This window comes from Anticarsia gemmatalis, chromosome 19 (genome assembly GCF_050436995.1).
Source record: "Anticarsia gemmatalis isolate Benzon Research Colony breed Stoneville strain chromosome 19, ilAntGemm2 primary, whole genome shotgun sequence".
Taxonomy (NCBI): Eukaryota; Metazoa; Arthropoda; class Insecta; order Lepidoptera; family Erebidae; genus Anticarsia; species Anticarsia gemmatalis.
The window spans coordinates 6658934-6685223 of record NC_134763.1 but is presented as its reverse complement, the minus strand read 5'-3'; the positions used below and the strand labels follow the sequence as shown (position 1 = coordinate 6685223).

At 34.0% G+C, this 26290-nt stretch overlaps 1 protein-coding gene across 2 annotated transcripts in view; it reads left to right on the top strand.

Moving 5' to 3' along the window:
• Positions 1-25998, top strand: part of LOC142980927 (uncharacterized) — a 130150-nt gene extending 104152 nt beyond the window's left edge. The window contains exon 8 of one of the 2 annotated variants that reach the window (XM_076126538.1): positions 25927-25998. The gene's annotated coding sequence lies outside the window, so the exon portion shown is untranslated. Of the gene's footprint in view, positions 1-22980; positions 22997-25926 lie in introns of those variants that run through there. The other variant, XM_076126540.1, reaches the window with a different exon arrangement.
• The last annotated feature ends 292 nt before the right edge of the window (positions 25999-26290 follow it).

Sequence of the window (26290 nt, the reverse complement as noted above, 5' to 3'; positions counted from 1 at the left end):
AATAATGAATGTTTAAAAGTTTTTATCCCCTTTACATACATAATATCACGCCTTCTTCCCATAGGAGTAGGCAGACACCAAAGAACGCCGTTTAAAACGATCCTTGCAAACTTCCCTTGCCCCATTCACATCCATACATCTTTTTATATAATATGTCTTTTGGCTATTTTATCATTGCAAAATATCATACCCTGGCTGGATACCGATATAACAACCTCACAAAACCATGTATACGATGCTATAATTTATTGCACAAAAACAATTTTCACATTGAACTATCGTATTGATCTATAGATTATATTACCATAACTTAGCAGCTTCTTCTATATCTATCTATCCTTCTTAAATATAACATGATGTAATTTTCCTAACATTACAAAGTTCCCGTATATTTTGCTTTCATAGAAATCTAATAATACGAAGCTCTCCGGAACAGGAAGTTCCGTTATCTATGTATACGTAACAATAATGACGTCATAGTTTGCTTATACTACATCACATGTGTGTGTGTGTGTGTTTGTGTGTGTGTGTTCGTGCGTGTGTGTGTGTTTGTGTGTGTGTTTGTGTGTGTGTTTCGTATGTGTGTGTGTGTGTGTGTGTGTGTAACTAAGTTTATGTGTTACTTTGTAATAAGTTAAATGATGATTAGATTTCATAGCTAGCCTAATATTTGATGATTCAGAAATAAATGTTCTGGAAAGTTTTCCTCTATAAATGGTTTTTTGATTTCATTGACCTGGGAGCAAACAGCGAGACTAAAATAGAACTATAACATTAAAAATCGAGTATGAAGTAAGACCATTAATCACATATTTAGCCCTAGACAGTCAGTCACCTTTTACAAGAATCTCGATATATAAAATCAGCATTACAACTTTTCCATTATTTGTATTTACCGGTCAATTTTCAGAAAAAAATATTCTATTTATCGGCAATTCTAGGACGTTCACTAACAACAATAGCAAAAATGTGACAGTGCTAAAGCCACTAAAATACACTCAATAACAGTTTTTTTTAGATTTCAATGTAAAACGTCCCATACCCTTACAACAAATCAACTGAAAATCATTCGATTTTATTACGTCTTTGTCGTATGTACTATGTAAGTCTACGTCTATCGTCGTGGCTAAAGTTCTATGGAATGTTCAACTAATATATAGAATAGATGGGAGTTTCCAGTAAACCCAATCAAAATGCTAGTAACAAGTGAATGAAGACACTGCAGTGCAGTGGACAAACAGCGCGCGATTACCGCCGGACGATGCTTATCGTGACGGGTTTGCGTGCCTTCTGCCTGTACTGCACGCCAGGGTTCAGTTCATGAGATACCGCGGAGCATAAAATGGTAAAAAGTGGGCTTAAATGAAAGAAACCTATTCTTCTGTTTAGAATTTTGCTGGCTGTAAACATTAAGGAAGGTGACGTGAGTGAAGTTGGCAACAGCTTGTATATCTTGGAGCTGCCTCCAAAATGTGAAAAAAAACGATCACACGCGCCAACTGACTGTACCGTGCCTGAATATAGCCGCTTATTCTTGCCCTCTTAAAATACAAAAATGCACCAGATAATATGGTTACTTAAAATTATAATGTCTACTTAGCTTGCAAGTCCTTAAAGGTACGGCCATATCTATAAAGCAAAATAAACGATAGAAATATTTATTGGGACATGGCGCTTCCTTCTTGGGCAACCTGAATAGCATAACGACCATCATTACAGTAAAGTCAATTAAAAGGCCTGTGTGAGTTGAGTCTAGCGCCGGCCCCTGATTTACTGCATCGTTATAAACTTATACTTTATTCAGTAGTGTTCATTATTTATGAGAAAGCCTACCTATCACACCACATCACAGATTTAAACAGCAAAGTTATGCAACATACAGACTACTACATACAGACTATGCAACATACAGAAACAGAATAAAATGTCATTTATTTATGCACTCTTTACTAATGATTAGTAAGTACTTCCCTAATCAGAAATACCGTATCAAAATTGAGAAGAAGTCGGTCCTTAAGTAATTTATTCCTTAATTAAACGGTGGTACTAAAAGTATCTGTGAGAAATAACTTTTGTGCTCACTCCGCTTCCTACAAGACGTTTATATATCATACCAATATTAAAAATACATAAACTAATTACTTATTAAAGTAAAATTGGAACGCACAACGTCACCTCATTTATTTACATTGCTATTCGCATCAGAAATTCAACAGTATTCGAACCAGGCATTTACATATCCAAACTCCGGAAATATATGTCCAACTCAAATGTAGAGTCAAATAGAGTCAACTTGTTTTAACACAAGTTGCTCTACGAGTTGGGAGTTTGGAACACCGACAGGTGTAGGGGGGTAATAGTTGAAAATTCAAAGTTGTACTCAAACAGGGCAAGTAAACACTACGCCATCTGGCGAGCTTTGCCCAATACTAGTCGTGGTCTTGTCACCCTTGTGTAGTACGACTGGTTTGGATACGACGAGGGCTGGTTTGCGCTGTTAGTGGAATAAACGATGACTCTCGTTTTTAAGACCCGTTGCAGTATATATTATGTTAGTGGAATATTAAAGTGCGAATTGTGAAGAAACAAATTAACCAATAAAATTGAGGTTTCAGTTTCAGCCCAGCCCTTAGTCCGTACAAAATATGGTCTGAAGGTAGTTTTGTTAAAAGATATTGTATTTTCGATGTCATTAATAATTTCCACTCTACTGAAAAACCAAACCAAGATTAATGTAAATAAAGATTTTCTTCGACTGCCTCCAAATATATTTTTTAATATAACATTTGATATATTGATGTTATCAATACTTCAAACAATTCATCTCAGAGTACATAAAACTTTCAGATTGTATGAAATCAACTTAAAAATCGTATCATCACATTTTCAACTAACCGCAAAACGTTCAACCCTTCACGCTCTCTGTATAAAGTGGTCGCCCTACATCGTAGAGTGCGTGCAACGCTTGTCTTGTGAGGGAGAACTAATTGACAGCTTCAAGGAGCGACTGGTGCAAAAACATGGCGAATTTTTATTGCTGTCAAACCACTTGTGTTGGTGGTATTATACTCGGTACTTTATGGGTAGTGTCAAGGGACTTTGAAGGCTGTGTCGTATATGTTTGTGACTTTATATAAACGTATGTGTTTGTAGGTATAAAGAAGTACTCAGTCGTTGCCTATATTTTTTAACAGAAGGCTTAATTTTATCAAATTGCATAGTTAGTTTATTACTAACTAAAGGCAACAAATCAGAATGCTTTATTACATGTCACAAATGAGAAGTTGTTTCAGTTGTTAAGTAGATAATTTCATACAACGAATCATTTCACCGTTTTGGTGAATTATTTATGGATACTCTCGTACAATAGAAAACGAATACGTATTTTCTTTATATTTTTATGTATATCATACTTTCTGACTAACATTCACAACACAACTGTTACTATTCACCGCGAGCATTTGTTTTGCGTGTTCCAAAAATTCGTGATAGAACGTCCATAAAATGTTGTTATAGCCAGAATAATTACTCTTTACGCGTTTAACCCCGCCGCTTTCGTACAAGTGGTCCCGGCGGGTCGCTCGTACCCCATGCCGGGTGATACCCAGGAGTATTCACGGTACTTTCGACCCCGCGGCCACCGCTCAAATTGAATATTTTATTAATTTAAACTTCACCAAAAATTGTCTGTTAATTTTAAATAGGTTCGTTTTCGTTAGATAGGAATGTTATGATGTACTGTTGGAAAGACTGTGTTTTGAATAAATTAGGTGCTTACTAATTACCTAAGACCTCACATTTCTTTTACAAACGCGAACATATACAAATTATTTTTTTTTGCTGAAGATTATGATTGCACGTTTAGATCAACGCAACAGAACCTTTGTTTACAGCTCTACTAATCGGAGAACAAATTACTTTGAAAACTAAATTTTTTGATTTATACAAATGTACCTTTACTGTAGGCAAGATAATACATGTGAAATAACACAATGGTGTTTTTCGAATATTTAAGTAAACGTTTAATGCCTTAACCATATGACTAATTAAAAACAATATCGGCAACAACAAACCTAATCTCAGTCATGCAAACTTGTCAGAAATCAGTGCACAGTTGTATAAAGGGTGCGGACATATGGCGTACATTATGGGCGCTTTTATTAACTGTGGCTGTCACTCAATTTGCAGTATTAGCCGTGTAGCCCCGGGCTTGGTCCCCGCCTACAGGCTGTTGCTAAATCGACTCGGATTTATTCATGGGTAGTGGATAAATGAAACTATTATTAGCTGTGAGCTGTTGCCGGTTAACGTTAATTAGGTATTTATTTCTGTTAGTTTGTGACGTCACTGGGGCACGTACAGGTGTATTGATATACTTTATGATAAGATATTTTAGTTTAACCCTCTTATTCATAAAAATATATGAAGTTATCAAAGGCTTATAAAGAGTTTGTTTCTTTCACTCTTTAGCGAAATGAAATAGAGAAAACATGTTAGTAGTGTTATAGTTAACTAAACATACAAAACTTTTAACTTTAAATTTAACTAAAAATACAACAAACTAAAATAGGTTTATAGTGTGTTTATGAATAAGAGGGTAAATATATACGACCTCAGATTATCCATGTGCAGTGTGATTGAACTACGTTCCTATACGTATGTTATAATAAAGGCGTTATGTTACTCTCATGTACCATAGTGGCGAGAAGATTACCAAATTCTGAGCTACTTTAAGAATTTAGGAAATACCAATAGCACTTTTCTGGGTTCAGGAATCGAACCCGTGACCTCGTTACTTGCTGAACCCAAAATTGCTTTTATAGAACAAAGTTTTATTGTCGTTTTAGCTGTATATTCAATAGTAATTTACAGGAAAATAAAGTTAAAAATAAAGCCAGCAGTTGTCGGCACTCAGTACTGTTCTCGCTAATTCCCGCTAATCTTACTAACGCACCTATAAGCGCGTTAATTGCGGACAGATAACACTTCGTTAGCTAAATTATACTACTTGCTACAATCATGGAAGAAAGAATTCGCATGAAAAAACTGCTATTTACTACGATTTTAGTGGTAGGTGTGTCATTTATTACATTGTCAGTTATTGGCAAAATATTGTTGCCACATGGAATCAAAATTTTGTGTCATGATATATGCTTATTAATAATGTGAAAATATTTTTGTGAAATGTAGAAATGATTCGACGAAAATCGGTCAATTTTAATCAGGGGAGAGATATTATGCAACAATAACGTAAAAAATATTTTTTGATTTGATGAAAATTAAATGATGGTGTGATTCGACGAAGATCAGACAATTTAATTTAAGGGACATGTTGATATAATCTATTAAGGAAAATAAACGTACCCTATAAAGTTAAAATTATTCATTAATTGACTTAGTTGACTGGTCTTAGTAGCCGATAATTTTCAAAATTTTACCAAAAACATTTGTTTCTCATATTAAATGTACAGCAATGAGCATCAATAAACATCTCAATCATTCACTATTATATTAAAAACATCCCCTATTTATAAGAATAAGCCGGAATACCGCAGGCGTTTAGCCGTTGACAGCTATTGTCCCACCCTACAGTTTAGCCCAGCATTATACTTGCGCGGGAGTCGAACCCGGGACCCAGTGTTGTGCCCACGAATAATTGAGTCAGTTGCGCGTGAAATTCCTCAGTACAGTTTGTTTTGATTTTATTCGCTCCGGTTAATTTTAATAAAGTAATTTCGTTCTATACTTTGAGGTTATAAATAAATGTTATAGTGATGTCAAATTAATATTTATAAAATCATTTTGGTTGAAGCCTTTATTAATAATTCGGTCTGAAATGTACTGCTATTTATTTAGTGGTCAAATATTTATTTGCTAGAACTTTGTTTGCTAATCAACGAATTTAATTTGAAGTTAGTAATTCAAATTAGTTTACGATATTACGAATTTTGTATCGTCATTTTAAAACGCTGTAACTAATAAAATAGCTTTTTTGCTTTTTCGTAGCTTTTTTTTTTGTAGAAATCTAATGTTTATTTATAAATATTATTACCTATATTACTTTAATTCATTTGTTAACAATATAAGCTTAGTCACAGGATTAAACATAAATGTCCAACACGTTTTGAACTTTCAAAGTAATCCACGTATAATTTAATTATCTATGTTTAGTTTAAAAAACTAAAACATTCCACCCGCGACAACAAGATTAAATCAAATTGGCTCAAATAAAATCAAATTGAATTAAAAATAAACACGCAAGTCCACATATGGCACTGAACCGACTTACCCCGGGACCGTAGGGTTGTGACTTGCTCCTTTGCGATACCGGACCGACCCTACAATGTACGGTTTTACGGTAATTTATTCAATCGTCGTAATCCGGTCCGGATTGCACATCACATGCGAATAATAAAAATCTCGACACTCTGCCCTCTGGCGGGAGGGTGTCTTTATAAATTTATTGCATTTTATTATATGAACTATTTATGTAAACGGTTTAATTTTTTATTTTATCTAATCATATAACGCAAAAGTCGTGATATTATATTACAATGTAGTAATTAATAAAATAAAATTTCCTAATTAAGGATAGTCGTTAAATTCGCACATCCAATCTTTAATCAAATATTTATTTTAATTCAAAAGCATTATAACAAAATGTTAACTAAAATTATTTTATTCACATTTTGTACCATGTTGCCTAAATATTGAACATTAATGTCCAAAAACAAATATTCACAAATTTCAATCGGAATAAAACTACCCTCCTCGGAGCCCTGTCATCATGTGAAATCCTCCTCAAAGCTCGCTGGGGTGCCGACCGAAAACAACACGATTTGTATTTATATCTAAACCGTGGCATTGTCGTGCGATTAGTAGCGTATTGTTGCGACAAATGGGCGCGCGCAAGTGTGTAGGGGTACTTAGATGGCTTAGTACTGGGGTTAAATGTTATTGCCGACGTCTTTAGTGAGTGTTCACGTGTTTTATGCTGATTGTTCATTGATTATATTACATGAAGAATTTCGTGAATTTAAAAATATTTTGTATTTTTGAGGTTGCCTCTTTGGTAGGGGCAAAAAGAGAGCTTTGAAACAGTGCGAACCAAATAAAAGAAATGCAGTATAATATATGCTATCCATTTCTTTATCATACCCCTGACATATAAGAATATGGCTGTAATAACAAGATTTTAATCCGAAAACGAAAATTACAAATAAAAACCTTCAATCATTGTAGTTCAATTGAATATTTCAATTAAAAAATTACACACGTAATACAAAAGACAAAACTTGAGCCCTTTTATAAACTGTACATTCGATTGCATCTATGAAAATGCTGTATCAATACAAAACAAAACACATAACAGCCTTCACAGTACAGTCACGCACAAACGCGTCGCTGTGCTAATGAGAGATAATCCCGGGACTACGCCTTGATTTCTGCAGTCCCGGGCTCCCCTATCCACGTGTCCCCTCCCTATGCGTACTCCCCTATTCTGAGGGATGTTGCCTATAAGCTTTGTTTTTTTATTGCTGCAATTTTCGTGGCGTTACATTTAAATGAATTGAGGGTATGGATTTCGTTTTTAATTACCGTGTGGGGTGTCGGTTTGTCGGTGAGAATTTGCTTTGGACACGGATAATAGTGATAAAGACTTCGTCGAACATCAGAATTCAGATCACCAGGGGCTCTAAGGTAACGGGGTAATAAATGACACAGGTGGTCAAGTTTTAATTAAGATGACTTGTATTACAAACAGAGCATAAAAGTTGTTTTCTCGTACGAGTGCAAAGGAGACCAATATTTTATGCCCAGAAAAATACAAGGTACATTTAATTCTATTCCTTAACAAATATTAATAGTATATTTAATTATATTCCTTAACAATTTTTAATGATTTTGTTATTATCATTTGTTTTCTCATTAATTTGTTTTTTTTATGAACCCTACTTTCCACCTTAATAAAGCCTTCTTTCCTCCATTTACATGCATAAATATCTATCTAGCTAGAAAACTCTTCATACTAAACCAACAGAGTCCCACTAAAATAATCTCACAAAGAGAATATAAAACAACAAGAAAGCAATATCCCGGGAACATACATAAACAGTACATATTTAATATATAATGCTTCCAACATTTTTACATCGCTCCTTGAATCTTGCAAGGAAGGGTGTGTCTTTTTCATAAAGGCGAATTTAATATTTGAAACTTAATTTCGCGAGATGAGACTTCCTCCTTAGCTGAAGGAAAGACGTGTAATAAAAAGTTTCCCCTTAAACGTTATAACTACGTAGCATACCTGCGTGTATTTACTTTTTTATCTTACAGGAAAAATGTATTGCGGTGTCTGAGGGGTAGAGGAATTCAACTCATCATTGGTATGTTCTTTATACGATTGTTTCTATAAATGGTTATTTGTTTTGTAACGGTATTTGGATTATCGATAGAGACTATAAATGTACAATATAATAATGTATGTACTTATTTGTAAAGTAGCCAAGGAATTTAAGTGAAAATGAGGTTGATTATTATTGAAGGCATGGCCTTAGAAATAACAAAAGATGTAGTACGATTAGCTAACCATATTGTATCTTTTTTCATTTATATTATGTTTTCCATTAATTATTTTCCCATAGGCTAAAATTAGACAATTCTAATTTTACCTTAAAGACGAATGTTTGAAGTAAGACAAAATCAATAGAAGCGACCACTAATCATACAATTATAGAACATCATAAACATTCTACTCAGAAACAAAACGGACAAATAACATCCGTCTATTTCCATACCAAAAGGTACCTATTATAAAACAATCGGTACTACAACTGTGCCATTAGGTCACAATTAAAATTTATAAGCAAACACAGGGTACAGAGGTATCTGTTGATTTTATCTACGGACCGACCAATGGGCAAACAGAATTAGAATAAAGAACTGGACTAATGGAACGAGCGATGTTTGCCGAGTCGCGATAACGAATAGATGTGAGTGTCGCGGGCAAACACCGGCGCGAGTGACTAGCTAGCGGGTAACGTGTGACCTCGCGAATATACTACAAATATATGGAGATGAGGCCGAGATCAAGCTTGGAACTAAAAAGACCGAGTCACTTTATCCTCCCTCCATTACTTGAAGCATCATAATAATAAATAGCTCGAATGATTTATACAAGCAGTCAGTTCAATAGATATGCGGTCGTAATAGTGCCGTTTATAGATTGTTTTCCACCTCATACTTGTTCAAAGCTAAATAATATTCTACGGATAACAAAACACCTACATCACATTTAAAAAAAAGGGAATTATATTTATTTTCATGCTTTTCTCAACTTTGATTCATAGATCAGTGAGCTACAAAGTTTCTTGAAGCAAATTTAAGCATATCAATTTGTCGAGCGAGCTCAATCTCGAGTTTTCCACTGTTCTAAGCTTGCGCATTGCATGATTTTCACTCTTTCGCTTGCATGGTCCATAGGTGTGATAGATGGGTGATAAATAGAAATGTATGACATGGTGTGGGTGAACGTGCTTCTTGTGTGCTTGACACTTTTCACATTACATTACCCAAGCGTCATATGAAAATCGACGGCCGACGGCGAATTATATTCTTAACGTATGCATTAAAATTGATTGTATGAAAATGAGTTTAGATTTAACATATTATATTACCGCGTATTATAGATACAACAAATACGGTTGTGCTAAGACAAGAGCAAACGGTTGCCTCTGATTGTATAGCTCTGAATTACAGTCAGTATTCTAGTCAGCAAGATTTTTTTATGGAGCTATTCATTCTCTATCTCTAGTTTTATGTACTGAAGAACAACTGTTTTTTCTAACAACTGCCATGGAAAAGCAATAATTTCTGTTATTACTCGGCCGTCTTCTATACTTTGAAAGGCTGATCTTTAAACAAAGAAACAATTAACGAGTAGGTAACAACTTTTGCATGTCATAACGAGACATTAAATTAATTCCCAAATATACAATTAAAAGGCCGTGTCTTGTAGGAGGCGGTATTTAGGGCGGCCACACACCTGTCCAAACACTTAACGATGAATAATTAAAAATTTTCACCGAAAGAGTCGCGTGCGCTCCACCGACATACGACCGGCGTGTTTACGATAACCTCGGAACGAAATATGGTTTGTATTATAAATTTTATTATACTAAAGAACTTATTATCATGAGTTTTATCATATTTTATACCCATGAGTGTTATTTGCACGCACTTCTCGGAGGAATACTTTTGTTTTAAATTTATTGTAGCACTTTTAACAGCGTACAATGGACGTAATTTATGGCTTCAAAAATATGTCGTATGACGCAGAAAATAGGTTAAGCATCATCATCTTACAATGCAATTTCCGTGCAAGACACGTCACTTCTAAATTATCACATAATTTGACACCTTACTATGACGAATCTGATAAGAGAGTCCTTGTAAAACCAATTCGCCGAAATGCAATCATTTAGAACCTAAAATTATCTTACACAGCGTACACACAGGTACCTACCTATTACCTTCTAATTAACCAAGCATTATATCGATGAGACAGACTTTTATGTAAAAAAAACGCTCTATATATATAGAGCATGTTTTTAAATAATATTTACTTTCCCAATATCAGTTACTTAATCAAGTACAATCTATCATATTCGTAGACTATGTATACTAAGGACTAAGGATTTCAACAATTATCCTTCATTCCTAACCTCCTCAATTAAAAAACGCAATGAACTTTTTTATCCAAATAAAAATAACAATTAATAGCTAGTGTGCAAATATGTCGGAATCTAAAAGAGTACCAAAGGGAGGTTTACCCCAAGGAATAGTGTGTTTACACCGCATCTCATTAAGATTCCGCCCCCATCCGCCCTCGGAACGTCTCCGCGAATTCGTTCGACCATAAAAAATAAATAAACCCCCGTATCAACCCCTAACTATGTATTTGATTGCTACGATTCTTACATTACTACGCATGAAAAAGAAAAAATAGGGGTAAAGTTGCCATCGTTAGCAATTTTCTTTGGAAAAGATTTTGATAAACAGATAGTATGATTTCCGGGGAATTCTGTTAAAAAGGCTATAATCATTTTTAACCTAAAAAAAACTAGCTGGAAACCAAAATGATATTGAAGAGTTAGTAAATACTACATTGCAATTAATTTACCTGTATATCATTGTAAGGATGCGATTCAGGCAAGGAAAGTTTGTAAGTACCAAGTGACGTTCTTTGATCTCTGCCTACCCCTGTGAGAAAAGGTGAGAGTTCTTGTATGAATGTATGTACTGCATAAACGTTAAAGTGACCATTGAACCAAAGGACATGACCAAAATGTTTCTCTATGTAATGAGAATAAGCGTAAAATAGTCTTTATAAATACACCGATATTTTCAAAGACTATTTGCGCTGTATTCTTTTACACTAGATCATATTAGCGCTAATAGTTAAACACATTTGTAACAATTATTTTTCTCAATTAATGTAGCCGTCGCAACAGCTTATTACCTTTCCTAACAACTATATCACAAAGCATCATAAAATTAAATGTAATTACCTATATACAAGTTTAAACTAATGTTTCCAATTGTCGAGGGATGGTAATAAATTGATAATGTTGAATCATTACGTGGGCCACATAAATCTGCGCAAATCCCGCGAGCCGAATCACGGTGGATCGATGAATGCACATATAATGCCCCTTAATAAAGATTAACAGCCTGCGTGTGAGTACTGTGACAAGGATTTATTAATGAAATAGGACTCTATTTTTGGCGATATTATGATCAAATTTGAAGTTATTTTACAACACAATATTTTTATTAACGTGTTTGAGATTGTCAAATTGTATGGCATCAAAAACATTCTGTAAAAAACCCAAAGTCTCGCTGCTCGGTTTCTCTGCCGTAAAAAGTTGTGAGATCGATGTTAATACCAAGTCGATTAATCTATTTAGTCTCTACTTAAGGGACTTTCTGTCTTAAGTTATTACATAAGTTATTATCATGTCAATATAAAAAATAATTTGCGTTTATAACAAATGGCCACTGCCGTGCCCCCAGATTAAAGTTCATTAAGTATATGGCATGGCTTTACAAATGCGACCTCGTGCTTGCTTTGTTGAAATTCAATCCAGCGGGAAAAACGGTTAAGTTATGATTTAAAATTGATAATACTATATTCAGATGTTAAAGCTATATCTTATTAAAGTCGACACTGAAACCTTTTTTTTACAAGCATTAACCATTTAATTTATGTACTTACCACTATATTAGTTTGTGTATTTTAGGGATCATACAAAACTTCATCATGGTAACTCTACAAACCATACTACGCCCACTATCGCCCCACAACCAAAACGTCACAACCTCCCACACAAACGTTCAACGCCTCGTCGTTTCTCTTTTACTACGTTTTTAGTCTAAAATGTACAATGTATTTGTGATATTTCTACAAGAGAATGTGTTGTACATTTAACAAGCATTGTGAGTAACAAATAGTTGGGGTGTTAATCACTAGGTTATTTTAGTTTATTACAGTTTTGAAAACGTTTGTTTTCAACGTTAATCATTGTATTACAAGTAATTTTACTAAGAATTGGATTTAGGAGGTTTAAGTTAAGTAAGTTTTCATGATAAGAAAAATAAAATAGGCAGGCATGAATAATTTTAAAATGTGATATGAAATATTTTTTTCTGGATGTTTTCTAAAACTATTTAGTTTCAAATTAAAATATGAATTTATAAGAAGTAATAAGAATTTTAGATGAAGGTTTCATGATCCTCAAAGAAATTGCAGGTTGGAGTCCATGGGTTTGTGGAAAGTCATCAGCATCTGCCAACGGATGTTTCAGCCTGATAACTGCTGAAACTGATTTTCAAAAACGATTTACTATATTTAGAAACGAAAAATATTTAGAATAACATATAAGAACAATCCAAAAATATTCACTTATTTTGTATAGAAGTAATACTTATGTAAAAACCCTGACGTCATTCCCTCACGTAGAGACAATAATTATAATTAGAGACTATGTATACAGCGCGGCTCCACCCTCAATTAATTGCACCGCATGAAGCCTGCAGCGCTGCCTACTACGTTTATTTATTATATGGTGCAATGAAAACACGCTAAGCTGTTATGTAAAACGGAATTGCGGAAGTTAATATGATCAAATACTTATGTTAAATTTTTGCTTGACTTGACTTGACTTTAAAATTGTACATACTTACTACCAGTGATTGTAAGGTGCCTAATAATATCATAACAAGCATATAGACGTTTTCTGAAAAAATATACTGATTCTAAAGAAAAAAATATGTTTAGTACACTTGGTCTGAAATTTGAGTGATAGCAGAAGTATGGGACTGCATAATGCGTAGATTTAAATGCCACGGCCAGTTAAAAAAAACTCAAAAAATTAATTTGTTTCGATGGTAATGACATTGGTAAATAGGGTAGTTCTAAAATAAATAAATATCATTTGACAACTAACACACGGCCATTTGATTCCAAACTAAGCAGAGCTTGTACTATGGCAACCAAATAACTGATAAACATTCTGTGAAAGATAACCTGCAACATCATTCATCTCCACAGTATTATTTCACAATGACAACAATATAAAACATTAATTCAACAGAAACGTACATTTCAACCCCTAAATATTTACAGCACCCTTTACTAAAAACGGGTTAATTTCAGTAATAAAACAAACCAACGAAATTAAATGCTATCTCTAACGCTAGATGTCGCTGTTGGCGGAGTGTCCTCTTCATAATTACGACTCGCTCTTGGCAAATACTTGGACGCTAATTAATTTTTTTATTGCCCTCTTTTTCTGGAGGGGTAAACAAATAAATTATTAACGGAATTGTAAATTTGTTGGATCTCTATCTTAAGAAATATTTCGAGTTGTTTGTGCTTAACTTTTTTTGATTATTTTTTGAAAATGTAGAGCCCATAAATTATAGAGTTTCGTAGAGACACTAAGGCTGACAGATATCCAGCGGATCCGGCAGAACAAGTTAGCTTAAAAGTCAAAGAAACCACTAAAAACAATGTGTAATAACATTAACTTTCGTATAATTTTAGATCGCAACAAAATAATCACTATAGCTAAAAGTTTACCGAGATGAGTTTTAACTACGTAGAGGTAAGGCCATATTAGTGCAAAAGAAATACGAAACTTAAGCAACCGTAGGGTCATGGATGATTGTTTTCAGTACGTCGCGTCGGTCACGTATATGTCTGTTTCCTTTTTTGATTGTACTTGAGAAATAATAAATTATTAAATTAAAATTGTTATGAAAAATACCACTTTTGTGTACGTAACCTGCACTAAAATTAACAAGTATTGACAACCTTCAAAGTAGTTTAAAATTATAACTGTCCGTCTATTTGTTAAAGTTAAATGCGTAATTAAACATTCATTTTAATTCAAACATTCTGTTCTACTTAATTTCGTGTTTGCGAAAATGCATCTCATGCCGGAAGTGAAAAGTTTAAATAAAATTATATTGTATTTTATTGTCCTACATACAGTTTAATATTTGATCAGTTGATCGTCTCTTATTTACTTGCCACTGTCAATATGTACTTATATTATATATAATATACGGTTTTATATAAGCTGAATAAGGATAGCGCACCGAAATAATATTTTTTTATAATTAATATTTTCTAGGAATATACAAAAATATATTCTGAATTTTATAGTATTCATGAGTATTTTTCCGCTTAACCAAATAGTTCGGGCAGTAAAATGCATTCAAAATCAATAAAATTTATACTTCAGAAAATAAATATGAGTTCTACGTGTTTATTTTTTAGCTATTAATCTTAATATTAACCAAATTCCGCTTTCTTCCTTAATTTTCACATATTAGGTCGGGGAAAAAGTATTTTCGCATTATAGTATGTATGAACTTTAATAAAATCTTTTCTCTACACAAAAAAGCTCGAAATTTGGGTACCTCACGAGCTCACTGAACGAAACCCAACCGTTTACTCATTTGTGATTCTTGAAGCCAAAGAGATTTTATTACTAGTCCATACATACTATAATGCGAAAATACTTTTTCCCCGACCTAATATAACTTACGAAACCTGAATTTATTTACGTGTATCTTGCCCACTTTGTATGTACCAAATGCTGTAGTTATTACATCAATATCCTTACACATTTACAATTACCAAATACTGAAGCTATTACCTCAATATTCTACAGCAAATACAATAAGCCATGGCAATTATCACGACCACATTTTAAACTGGAATCATTCAAACATGAACAAAGGATATAATAAACTGGTTACAAGCAGAACTTTATCGAAATGAGCAAACGATATTGAATAATGCACGTCCACCCTCATTACTAGGGTTAGAGGAAATTAGTGTTGGAGCCCTCAAGGCGACACGTGGCGCCACGTGCGGCAAACACAGGCGCGTGCGCATGCAACCAACGCAGATATTAAAAGGAATATGTTAATCATATTGGGGGTGTGGAAATCTTGAAATGAGAAAATAGGTGGGAATGTGCTCATCCTTTTTTACTTGAAAGCTGAAGGTATTTCTTTGTTCGTGTATGCCTGGTTGAGTAGGTTAACCATTTTTGAACATGTTTTAATAATTGGAAAAATAGAAAATGTTTTTATTATTCTAATTTGAGACACAATAAATTCGCCTTATTTAACTCATTATCCCACATGGTTTAATGTACGACTAAGTGGAATACTAATAATGACCATTCGCAATACCACGACTCTTTTAATCATTCAAAATGATTTCATATTTTATAAGCCCAGCTTAAGTGATAAAATGACAAAATTTTTATCACTTATCACTTAACTAAGGCGTAAAATACCAGCAAAGCAGTCCTCCCCATTTTATGACACCACTTTTTCATTCATCGTCACTTCCACTCCACCCTGTATTACACAGCCCTTGCCTTGCGGCCTGCCTGCACCAGATACTCTCCACATTGTTATTCGTGTTACATTGAAACACTTCACGTCAATCTCACATACTTTTTGGTGTGAAACTGTCGACAAAAGTAGCAAGCCCTTCCCTATTTTTACAAGTGAAAAAATTATGTATTGTGTGTACATGGCCAGTGTTAATTATTTTATTGTGAATATTAGTTAACACAGAGTCTGGTATTAAAATTAAAACAAGAATTTTTGATACCTAAATGTTCGAAATTAGGATTTTATTCAGTTGAGGTTCAGATGCCGTGTATTAAACTAGTAACAATCAAATCTTTTGCGCTCTGTACTCAGTACTTATAGTACTGGTATATTTCTTAATTAGTATTATCGTTATTTTCTGTTTTGTAATCCCCTTTTGCTTATGATAGTATTGATAGTAATTAATAGGTTGAATGCAAATGAACAAACTGGCTCATCAAAGATGTCTTAAATAATAAACTAAAACTGTAAATTTTCCCAAACCACTACATGAAAAGTATACAGTTTATAAATTAAAGATGTCCCGATATCTAAGGTTCGTCACGCTCTTACAAACTTCGGTTCTTGGGGTCCGGGGTTCTAATCCGGCGGGCCGGCTGCTTGTCACGGCCGTGCTATCGCGGTGCTCCAGACAACGCCGGGCAATCTTATAACACTTATATTTGGTTATATGACATAAAGGAACGAGTGGGGTGCTATGACGAGTATATTGTAAAATAATGTGTTTGCTAGAGGTATCTTAATGCCGCTTTTTCAGTCATAAACATAGTTAAAGCAATGATCAAAATGGGGAATTTGTTAGATAATTATAGCAGATAGTTATTACTAGTAACTTGCACCATAAGATAACAGTTTAATTCCAATAACAGCTATTAAAGAATTTTATGCACATGCATTCAAACTTAATTTTCCAAATCTCTGATTGTTCGTAGCAGTCTACATTATGGCAACATACTTTGATACACCTTTATAGCAACATATATTCAATGATCAATTTCAAACTTATCTACAATTAAAACAAACACTTATTCGAACATTGGAATGAAGTACACAAAAAAAAGAAAAAGGAATCAATTACAGGTATTTCCTCGATATCCTCATCATTTTTGAAACCAGTAAAAACTAAAGGTAATTGTTACTTTTCAGCCGAAAATACATTTATTTCCACACTACACAAAGTCCAAACTACCCACATTTTTCGTAGCTTCCATGAAACAGACACGAGGGTTCCCTAATGTTTGAATCGCAGAAAACTATCGTACCGTACGTCATCCCTGATTGATAGGGGCAGCAACAATGCATGTTTACTTTCAATTACACTCCCCGCGCCTCGACGCCCATGCGATACATACGTACCGTACGTGGATGTAGACAACACGAATGTACTGGTTGTGTGAAGGGATGCACGATTTTGATGTTATGATAGTTTTTTTTAAATATTAAAGGGTAATTTTTACAAAACTATTACCCTACCTTCATGAAAATATCTAAACATTTGACTTTATGCGACTGAAACCCTACGAAATGTAGAGTGACACAGCTTTTTTTTATTGTTATTCGTAAATAATATTTATCTTTTAGATAGATCTTTTGAACTTCCTGTGTTGCGCAAAATCTTGATGATGACTATTATCTTTTAATACGCTCAAAATGATCTGACTGACTTTTTAAAACGACTACGTGACGTAATTCCTGCTCAGCTTAACCCTTTATAGCTATTTCCATTTATAGTCAATAGCTCATATACTAGCAACATTATATAACAGGATTCTACGCAAAAATCACAATACATAAGCATTAGCATTGCTGTTTAAATCCATGTTTACGGCCTTAACAACACTGTCATATCTACAGTAGCCTTTATATCCGTGGTAAGCCAAACAGGGAGGTGGACGCCAATCACTCAGTTCACTGATTGACGAATATCTACTTACGAGTCCTTTGCGCCTCTACCTTTGAACACCTGATACAACTGATACATCTACACTGTGGCTCCGGCTTTAAGCAATACAATACGTAGCTATAACGATTTGGATTGACCACAATTCGAAGCAAAGAGCAGATTACAGTTCGCAAACATCTGAATTCTGAGAAAAGAAAGGAGTTTCCGGATAAAAATATTAGTTTTGTTTAGTAGATTTATGTAATTTATCTATAGTCTTGCTTCTGGATGTGTGAATTAAAACTTCCGAAAAATCCGAACACACTTTAGCCGTGGGCCAGATCGCTAGATGCGGAAACTGGGTTAAGAATATTATTATCAAATAGAATGACTATTTTTCATGTTAATAGCAACATTAAAAATAGTCATTCTAATTTTGATAGTAGTCAAACCAATTTAAACCTCACTAACACAAATCAATAAACATTGCAAGCCGGTGAATGTAACGGAACGCTAAAACTGTCCAATATGCAAAAACTACATACGCGAAAAGCTGTAACAATCGCCTAACACAACCAGCATAACTAGTACAGCCATATAGACAATGTATTTTCACAAGTTACTCGTACAGTTCTATTTGATTTATTTTCGCGGCTCGCCGGGGGCGTGCGAACCGCCCCGACTATTTTAATATTACATTACAACTAGGCACTCGCTCTAATAGCTTTGAATGTAACGTTTTTATTGTAGTTAGCTTTCCCACTCACAATTTGACTTTTGAGTTTTTGATCAGTTCAATTTAGTTAAATGCTTTTGTTTCGGACGGTGAAATATTGAATGGGAGCCTATATTTTATCGGCGTGTTTGTTGAGCCCACTGCATATTGTATTAGTTTTCCCCGTTTCGTGGAATTGATGAGTGAATTTATTTATTTTTTCATTTGATATTGAGTTTTTATAGCGTTGTATACGTGGAATGACAGCTTTTTTGATAATTAAATTACTAGTATAATAAAAAATAGGGAAATACTATATCATAAAATGGCAAATGCGTATTTTAGGAGTAAACAAACGCTTTTCAAACGATTTTACTTTTGAAATAGATCACTCGTCATTCTGTACACGGACAGACCTAGTAGACGTCTAGGACAGCATAAAACCAACTCATTTTACTGTGTACTTAAGCAATATAATAATATAACGCAATAAACAAAAGGTTCACAATCCGCTACAACAAAGCAGTTGTAAGCAAAACTAAATGTGCCCGTTAGCAGGTTCGAGTCCGTCGCTAACCCCATCGTATCGCGAGCCCGCCTTATTTGAAACACAAATATTTGGCCTCGATGAAACTTTTCCACCGTCTACGAGCGTTTATTAATATTTTATTATTTTGTCTTGTACTCTGTTCCGTAAAGTCTCAACTTCCCTTGTTACAAACTCTCGCTCTAAAGCGATTATATTTTAAATTATTTTAATTAAAACACTGTGCAAACGAGTCCCGCTCGAAGTAATAAACGAAATATCATATATTTATAAGTATTATGTATAATTTATTGCGCTGTATACTAGGTTTCTGAAAGATTTGTTAATATATAATTAAGTAATAATATAAGAATGAAACAATAAAGTTTTTATAGTTTTTATTATGTTTGTTAATTGCTAGATTACCTATTAGATAAACTACGATTAAAACGCGTAGAGTAATTTAACATGTTGATATCTTGTCTTCGTAACTCATAGGCACATTTTTAAAGTCATCGACTTATCGCGAGCTGTTTTTCGAACAAATTTTCTTTCGCCAGTTTTTATTCGCGTCGAGTTTCGCTAAGTGTAAGCGACACAGTTTGCCGAGTCGATTAAAAATATTGTTTACAGCGGCCCGGTGTTGCCACACAGAAAATATTGTAAATATTTATCTCCCCGCCCCCGTGTCTTACTACTGAAGAATGTTGGGAAACGTGGGAAATAGGTTTCCGAAACAGTTAGTCAATTGAGGTCTAAAAAGCCGAAAATCTTCAGGAACATTTACTTTTTATATTGTTTTTACAGAATTTATTGAAGAGGCCACCGGAAAGACTGTTTATTAATAACAATACTTACAATGTTGATTAAAGTGCCGTCGGCTTCTTTTTTGGTTTAAGATAAAACGAATAAGCTTGGACAATATAAATTATGCAAGCTTATTCGTATGATATTTGATATTTAAATTCGTAATTTTTTTTGTATATCTCTGTCAAGTTAAAGGCAAAACACACTTACAAATAATAGTAGTTCAGTAAATCAAGGCTCGCCATTTCCAGGGGCTCAATAAAATTAATATCCCGATTAGATATTTCAGCGTTCACTAAGCAAACGTCTCTAGCCGTTCAATTAAAACAAAAGGAACACAAACATTAATAACCGGTGGACCGATTGTGATTTCGAAATTACGTTGTAGACAATTTAAATATTCAAAGTTTAAACCTATTACAAGTTCGCTACTCAAACTAGTAGCGCCGGGTACGAAGCTTAAAGTTTTTGTGAATTTTACACTGCCAGCAAGATTAACGTTTTCCGAAGGCCGACGGAACTTTCTTGTTCGTTAATTAATTAAATTGCTTCACGGAATATTTCAAGCAATTTTCGAGTTCATAGAACAAGAACGGAGTTTATACAAAAATAAGGAACAGTAATTTGAGTTGAAAAGCTTTATGTGTATCGGCAATTTCGCTCTTTAATTTTGCTTGTGATATTAAGAGTATCGAAATGTTGGCTTTTTACGTTAATTTTGAATGTTATTAAATTGATGAATAACTTAAATTTAATAATGACTTAAAAAGAAAAAAAGAACATTTATGCCATGCAGTATTAGGCATACGCAGATTTTGTCAATATTCTGTGAAGCCAATATCTACAGACCAATCTTAAGATTACATGTTAGTTTGAGTTTCGATGTAACTACCTAATATTAGGTATTATGTGTTTCAGATCCACAAATATTGTTTTGGAAGTTAATTTAGTTTAATAGCATTTCACTAAATACTTTAATTTAAAATAATGAACTTAAATCCATATTTTAATTCTGTAATCTATGTATTACAAAAAGCTAAATATAGATCCCATTATCCTCAAAATTGCGTTTTTTTATAAATAATTTAACGCGAACACAAAAGCCTATTTAATCCAGTCTTATTGTAAGAAATTAAAGTATAATCTCCAACCATTTTATTTGTATAATTTCGTTAGGAGCTGTCAGTTTACGCGCCATTTTCAAGGGCCCTTGATGTTGGCAACACATGACATGGCAAAGACATCGAGTGATTGTGCCTGAGAATTCAGAATGAGTATTTTTGTATCTATATTTTTGTAGGATTTCTGTTCATGGCAGTCATTGAGGGGTATTTTGATAATTCATGAATAAGTAATATTTACAAAACGTATCTACATTGCTGTGTTTTCTGTATTGTCAAAATAACAAACATTGTGAATTGTGATACAGTAGAGAATACAATAGAGAAGTGGTCTTTGTTTGAGTAACAAACCATGATACGAATTATTTTTTTAACCTATTGTTTGATATAAATACGTATTATTGTCACGCAAATCATTTTAAAGCAAGCTACGAATGTATAAGATCTTTAAATTTTCATGTAGGTACTGTGAATCTATTCCTGTATATCTTAACTAATTTCTTGCTGCTACTTATATTTCTTTAAAATAAACTGAAAGCTGCAAATTCTCTCTCTCTCTCTCTCTCTTGGGAATCAAACTAACTCGTTATTTTGGGTTCTGTTACTTAATACCATTTGTGTGATTCTTATTTGAATTCCACTTAGGTTGACGGTCTATTTTTGGAGTAATTTGATGTTATTACAATATTATTATATGGTAAAAGTAATTACATAAGTATAGCGTTGTCAACCTCCACCCGTTTCTATAACTACGTTCATCGTTTACATTCCTGTCCATATAAATACCTATATAAGACATACTTAGATATGTACTAACACTAATGAATAGTCCTATACAACAAGCCGTCCAATAACTAACCACGATGTTAATTGCTAAACCAAATGTGTCACACAAATCGACATAATAGTTCCAACACTACATTAGACATACATCCTATTATATTCATGTATTTAATCTTCAGGACACCGCACAGTTACGTAATGATAACATGCTCTAATCCCCATATAAATCACGAGCATGCAAATTTATGAGCCCACTGAGCACATAGGTACATATTATACGTAAATTATCACATGTCAGAGCCGCTTAAAAACACAACGCCCTTTGATATATCGCCAACGATAACGCGAATATCGCGCCTACTATTTATAGGCTTTATTTCCATTTTGTCAGTGCCTTGATGATGAATTAAAAAGAAAACAAACGTCAAGAAGAACATTTTCAAAATTTAAAATTTGAATCCTATTGTGTTCTAAACACGTGGCGGTGTTGTCATATCTCTAAACTTTTTTTTTCTCGATTCCTACCGGCCAAGACATGTGTTATTATTATTCTGTGCTTCATTCACCTTTCTTTGTGCGGACAAAGACCGGTCCACGGAACTATGGCCCTCGTATAATGCGTGACATTATGTTCAAAGCATAAAAGAACTGAGAATGTTGGAAGAAATATGTTACGCGTTTATTCAATGTGTATTTCGGATGTAAAACAAACTGACATCGAATGTAAATACTATTGTTGAGTGTTGTCATACGAAAAATACGTTCATAATGGTTATCTAATGGCCTTTTTGATGAATAGACAGTTTGTCGGTGGAATTCTTCCGTAGCTTGCATGATTGTTGAATTCATAATATCTTTACAAGATGTACGTACAATACATTGCTATCCTTTAAGTAAAATTTGCTTATGAAGCTTATCCAATTCTTATTTGTATGTCTAGTATGGCAAAAGATATTCGAGGTAAGTACCCAAGTAAGTACAAACAATGGGTTACAGAATAAAGTGTATGATGGAGTGTCTGAGCAGATCTCAAGATTAATTCTATTGAATGACATTGATCTGGCTCTAGGAATAGCTGCCCAGATACCCACTGGCTAGTTCAAGCGACGTCTTTCTAACACAGTCTTACTAAAGTCTTAACCATGGCAGTTCATTGCTTTTTCAGAATTTAGCCGAGTGGCAGTTAAGGGCCGACAAACCACACTTATCTGGGACTGCAAGTTAAGGTTTGTAGAAGGAAGGACATTTTTGAATACAAAGATTCTGTCTGTCAATATCCTTTTCATAATTTCAAAAATCTATAAAAATAACAGTTTACGTAATATCATATTCATAACGAAATATTGAATGAAATACACATATTTACCCTCTATAAAACAATAAAAACATCGTCTATTTGAACGATAGTTTTCATATGATTGTGTATTTTATCGTTGTGCATATTCAACGTGGTGTCTGTCCGTTTATCCACGGTGGTACAAACACGACACGGTCCTTTGACCGGCAAACTTACTCCTGCATTCAACAAACAACATAAACCTTTTAAAATACACTCTGATATACAAAAAATAAGGTATATTTTTCAATGTATTTTATTCTATGGTCCTCTTAACACTTCTGGAGGCTTCGTTGCCCAATACGAACCCGGCGCGTGAGTTGAAATCTCTTGCATTGTGTTCCGCTCTACTTATGCTAATATACTTTGTGTATAAATTATTATATTTTTTACGGAAAACCCCGCTGACTAAGATAGTTTTTGGGTATTTCAAATATTATTTTCAAGGATAACAGAATCCGTATTGAAATAACCATGTTATGACTAATTAGACGTGTATAATTGGTTGTACAGTTCTAAGAACCAATGGAAGGCGATGTCCACATTTGTATGGCTTAATATCTTTACGTGTAAATAAAAATATTGTGCAAATGTTATTAAGAGAACCACGCCTTTCTGAGGAGTGGTGGTCATTTCATTTTCGGTGTTAATTTCGATGAGCGAAGAGGCTTTACATTTTATGACAACTTAGAGTACTAAGATCTTATATTGTTTGATATTTCTTCTCAAATGCAGGTAGTGCTTCAGTCTAAGTTTGCTTGGCATTGAAGAAATGCTTATTTCTGCTTTAAGTTTCCACGATTCCTAATTTTCTACTATTTATCTCCTATGTAAGTATAGTCGATTTGTGCCGGAATCCCAAACACCACTCAAATTCTTACAGCTTTAGAAAAATTGAAATCTTAAACAAGACTAAGAAAAGAAACAATTTGCAATTGTTATAGAGATTGAATATTTATTTACGAACATTTCAGCACAATTTAATTTAACAAAGCCTGCCTCTTTACTTTAAAGAGAGCCTTAATAGGCGTAACGCAAACACAAGTGCACTAACATACATACCTGTTACAGGACATACGTACAAACTTCCTGCTTTACAAAAGGAATCGCGAATTCGACACGCCCAAATCAAAATATATTATCGAGTTATTCCATAAAATTGGAAGGAAAAAAATTTGCGTCGGCGTTCGCACAATCAATCAAGCGATAAGCCAATAAACCTCAGCGATGCGCTTTTGAATTGCCAATTCGATTTTTGCTACGGTCCATTGTTGCGCATGGCCGGCGGCTCGTTCCTTGCACAATGAAAGAGCGACCGGAAGCGAATGCCGGTGTCTCCTTGTCAATGGGACGTTCAGGAACTGTTGTGGATACGGCCAGGTATAGTCTGCAAAAGAATGGGTGAAGTTTGGATAACTTCTCGTTTAGCGTAGAGTGTAAAAGTGAGGCAGACTGAATGCAGTACCGATGGAACAAATGTTGAAGAGAAATGCAAAATCAAAACTCAAGTTATAACAATCAGCAAGTAACTATTACTAAAGATTAAGCAGTAAGTTCACAATATGAACTTACTGCTTAATCTTTCAGCTATAAAAACTTAATTCTACAAAACTTTCATTACATAATAATATCTTTTCTTAACAAATCAACGTCTGCATCTAACTATCTGTCGGTACCCTGGTATACAAATTTTTCGCCTAACCATACATGATTATAAAACTATCTATCAAGAGAAAAAAAGCTTGTATAACAATACTACGCCCCCTATTGTTGAACGAACTGGCATTGTAGCATCGCGCCGTGGCCTTATAAAAAAATAAACGTCCGGGGTTGCCAGCAATAAAATTAAGGACCATAAAAGGTGGAAATTAATAATGAAATATGTATTACATCGGTATAATGTTGTTAGGGGTCCTGTTGAATGAATGGCTTTTGTCACACCGTTTGACTTGTACCTTTTGTGTGGAATTGTCCGTGAAATCGGTCGAGATGTATGGATTTATTGAACGGTGGGAATTGTGCCTCCTTGCTAAATGTTTGATTGTTTTGCTAATTACAGGGGATGGGGTTTGGGAAGTCATGCCATTCCCTTGTCATGGGTGTATGACCTTTTTGAACGTCGTATGGATGGATACTTATATCGCATTTTTTGAGGGCATTCAGTCACATTGTACTTTCCTAATCAAAAAGTTACGTTATTAATTGTAATTTTTGTGTTGTAAAGGCAGTTTACTAATACTATTAAAATCTAGGTTTTCGATTTTAAAGGCAGGCATGATTCTCTTTAGCTTGTCCCGAGTATTAGATCAGATATGGTTTTTATTATAATGCTGTTAGCTGTATTATAATTAAAATACAAAAACAAAAAAGAAATTCTGCCAATAAAAATTAAAATTTTGACAACTGCGGATGTGTAGAAAGCTACTTTCTCCATCAAACAAATTGGGTTTCATTGCAGATTTAACTATGCATTTTTGAAAACCTAATACAAACCTTATTTCTACAGACATAAAGATAATTTACGTATGTAGTAAGAGTGTATTTTATTTGGTAAAAGTATCGTCGCTTTCTTTGCATCGCCGACGGATGAGGCGAAGCCGGTTCATACTAATTAGTGTTAATCAAATAATGTCCTCTTTGGCTTTAGACTATTATTTTTTGTGTACTGATGAAGAATTTGTACTCCGTGGGCGGTATAAGACAATAATTTAGACATTCGCCAGCAATTATACTGTAAAGTCATTTAGTTTTTGACACAAAACCGTTTTGTTACAGCTCACGAGATGGAAGATGCAACCAGTACTCAAGCGGGACGTTGAAACGCCAAAAAAAGAACCTATATTCATAATTTTCTACTGATCACTTGAAGAAAAACTCTTAGCGAAAAAGTACAACTCCCTGAGGAGCGATCCTGTTTTGTTTTTTTTTATGTTACACTGGACATAGGTACTCAGCATTACTGTACTTCCGCAGCAACTGTTTCTTCAGCAACTTTTCGAGGACCCATATTTTATGAGACGAGGTCTATATAGATCAAGCCTTAGGCCCTAGGCGGAGACTAATATTTTTTTTCTATATCAACTCCATTTAATATTAGCAATTCTTGTCAGAAGCTTATCAACGATTACTTTTGCAGCAA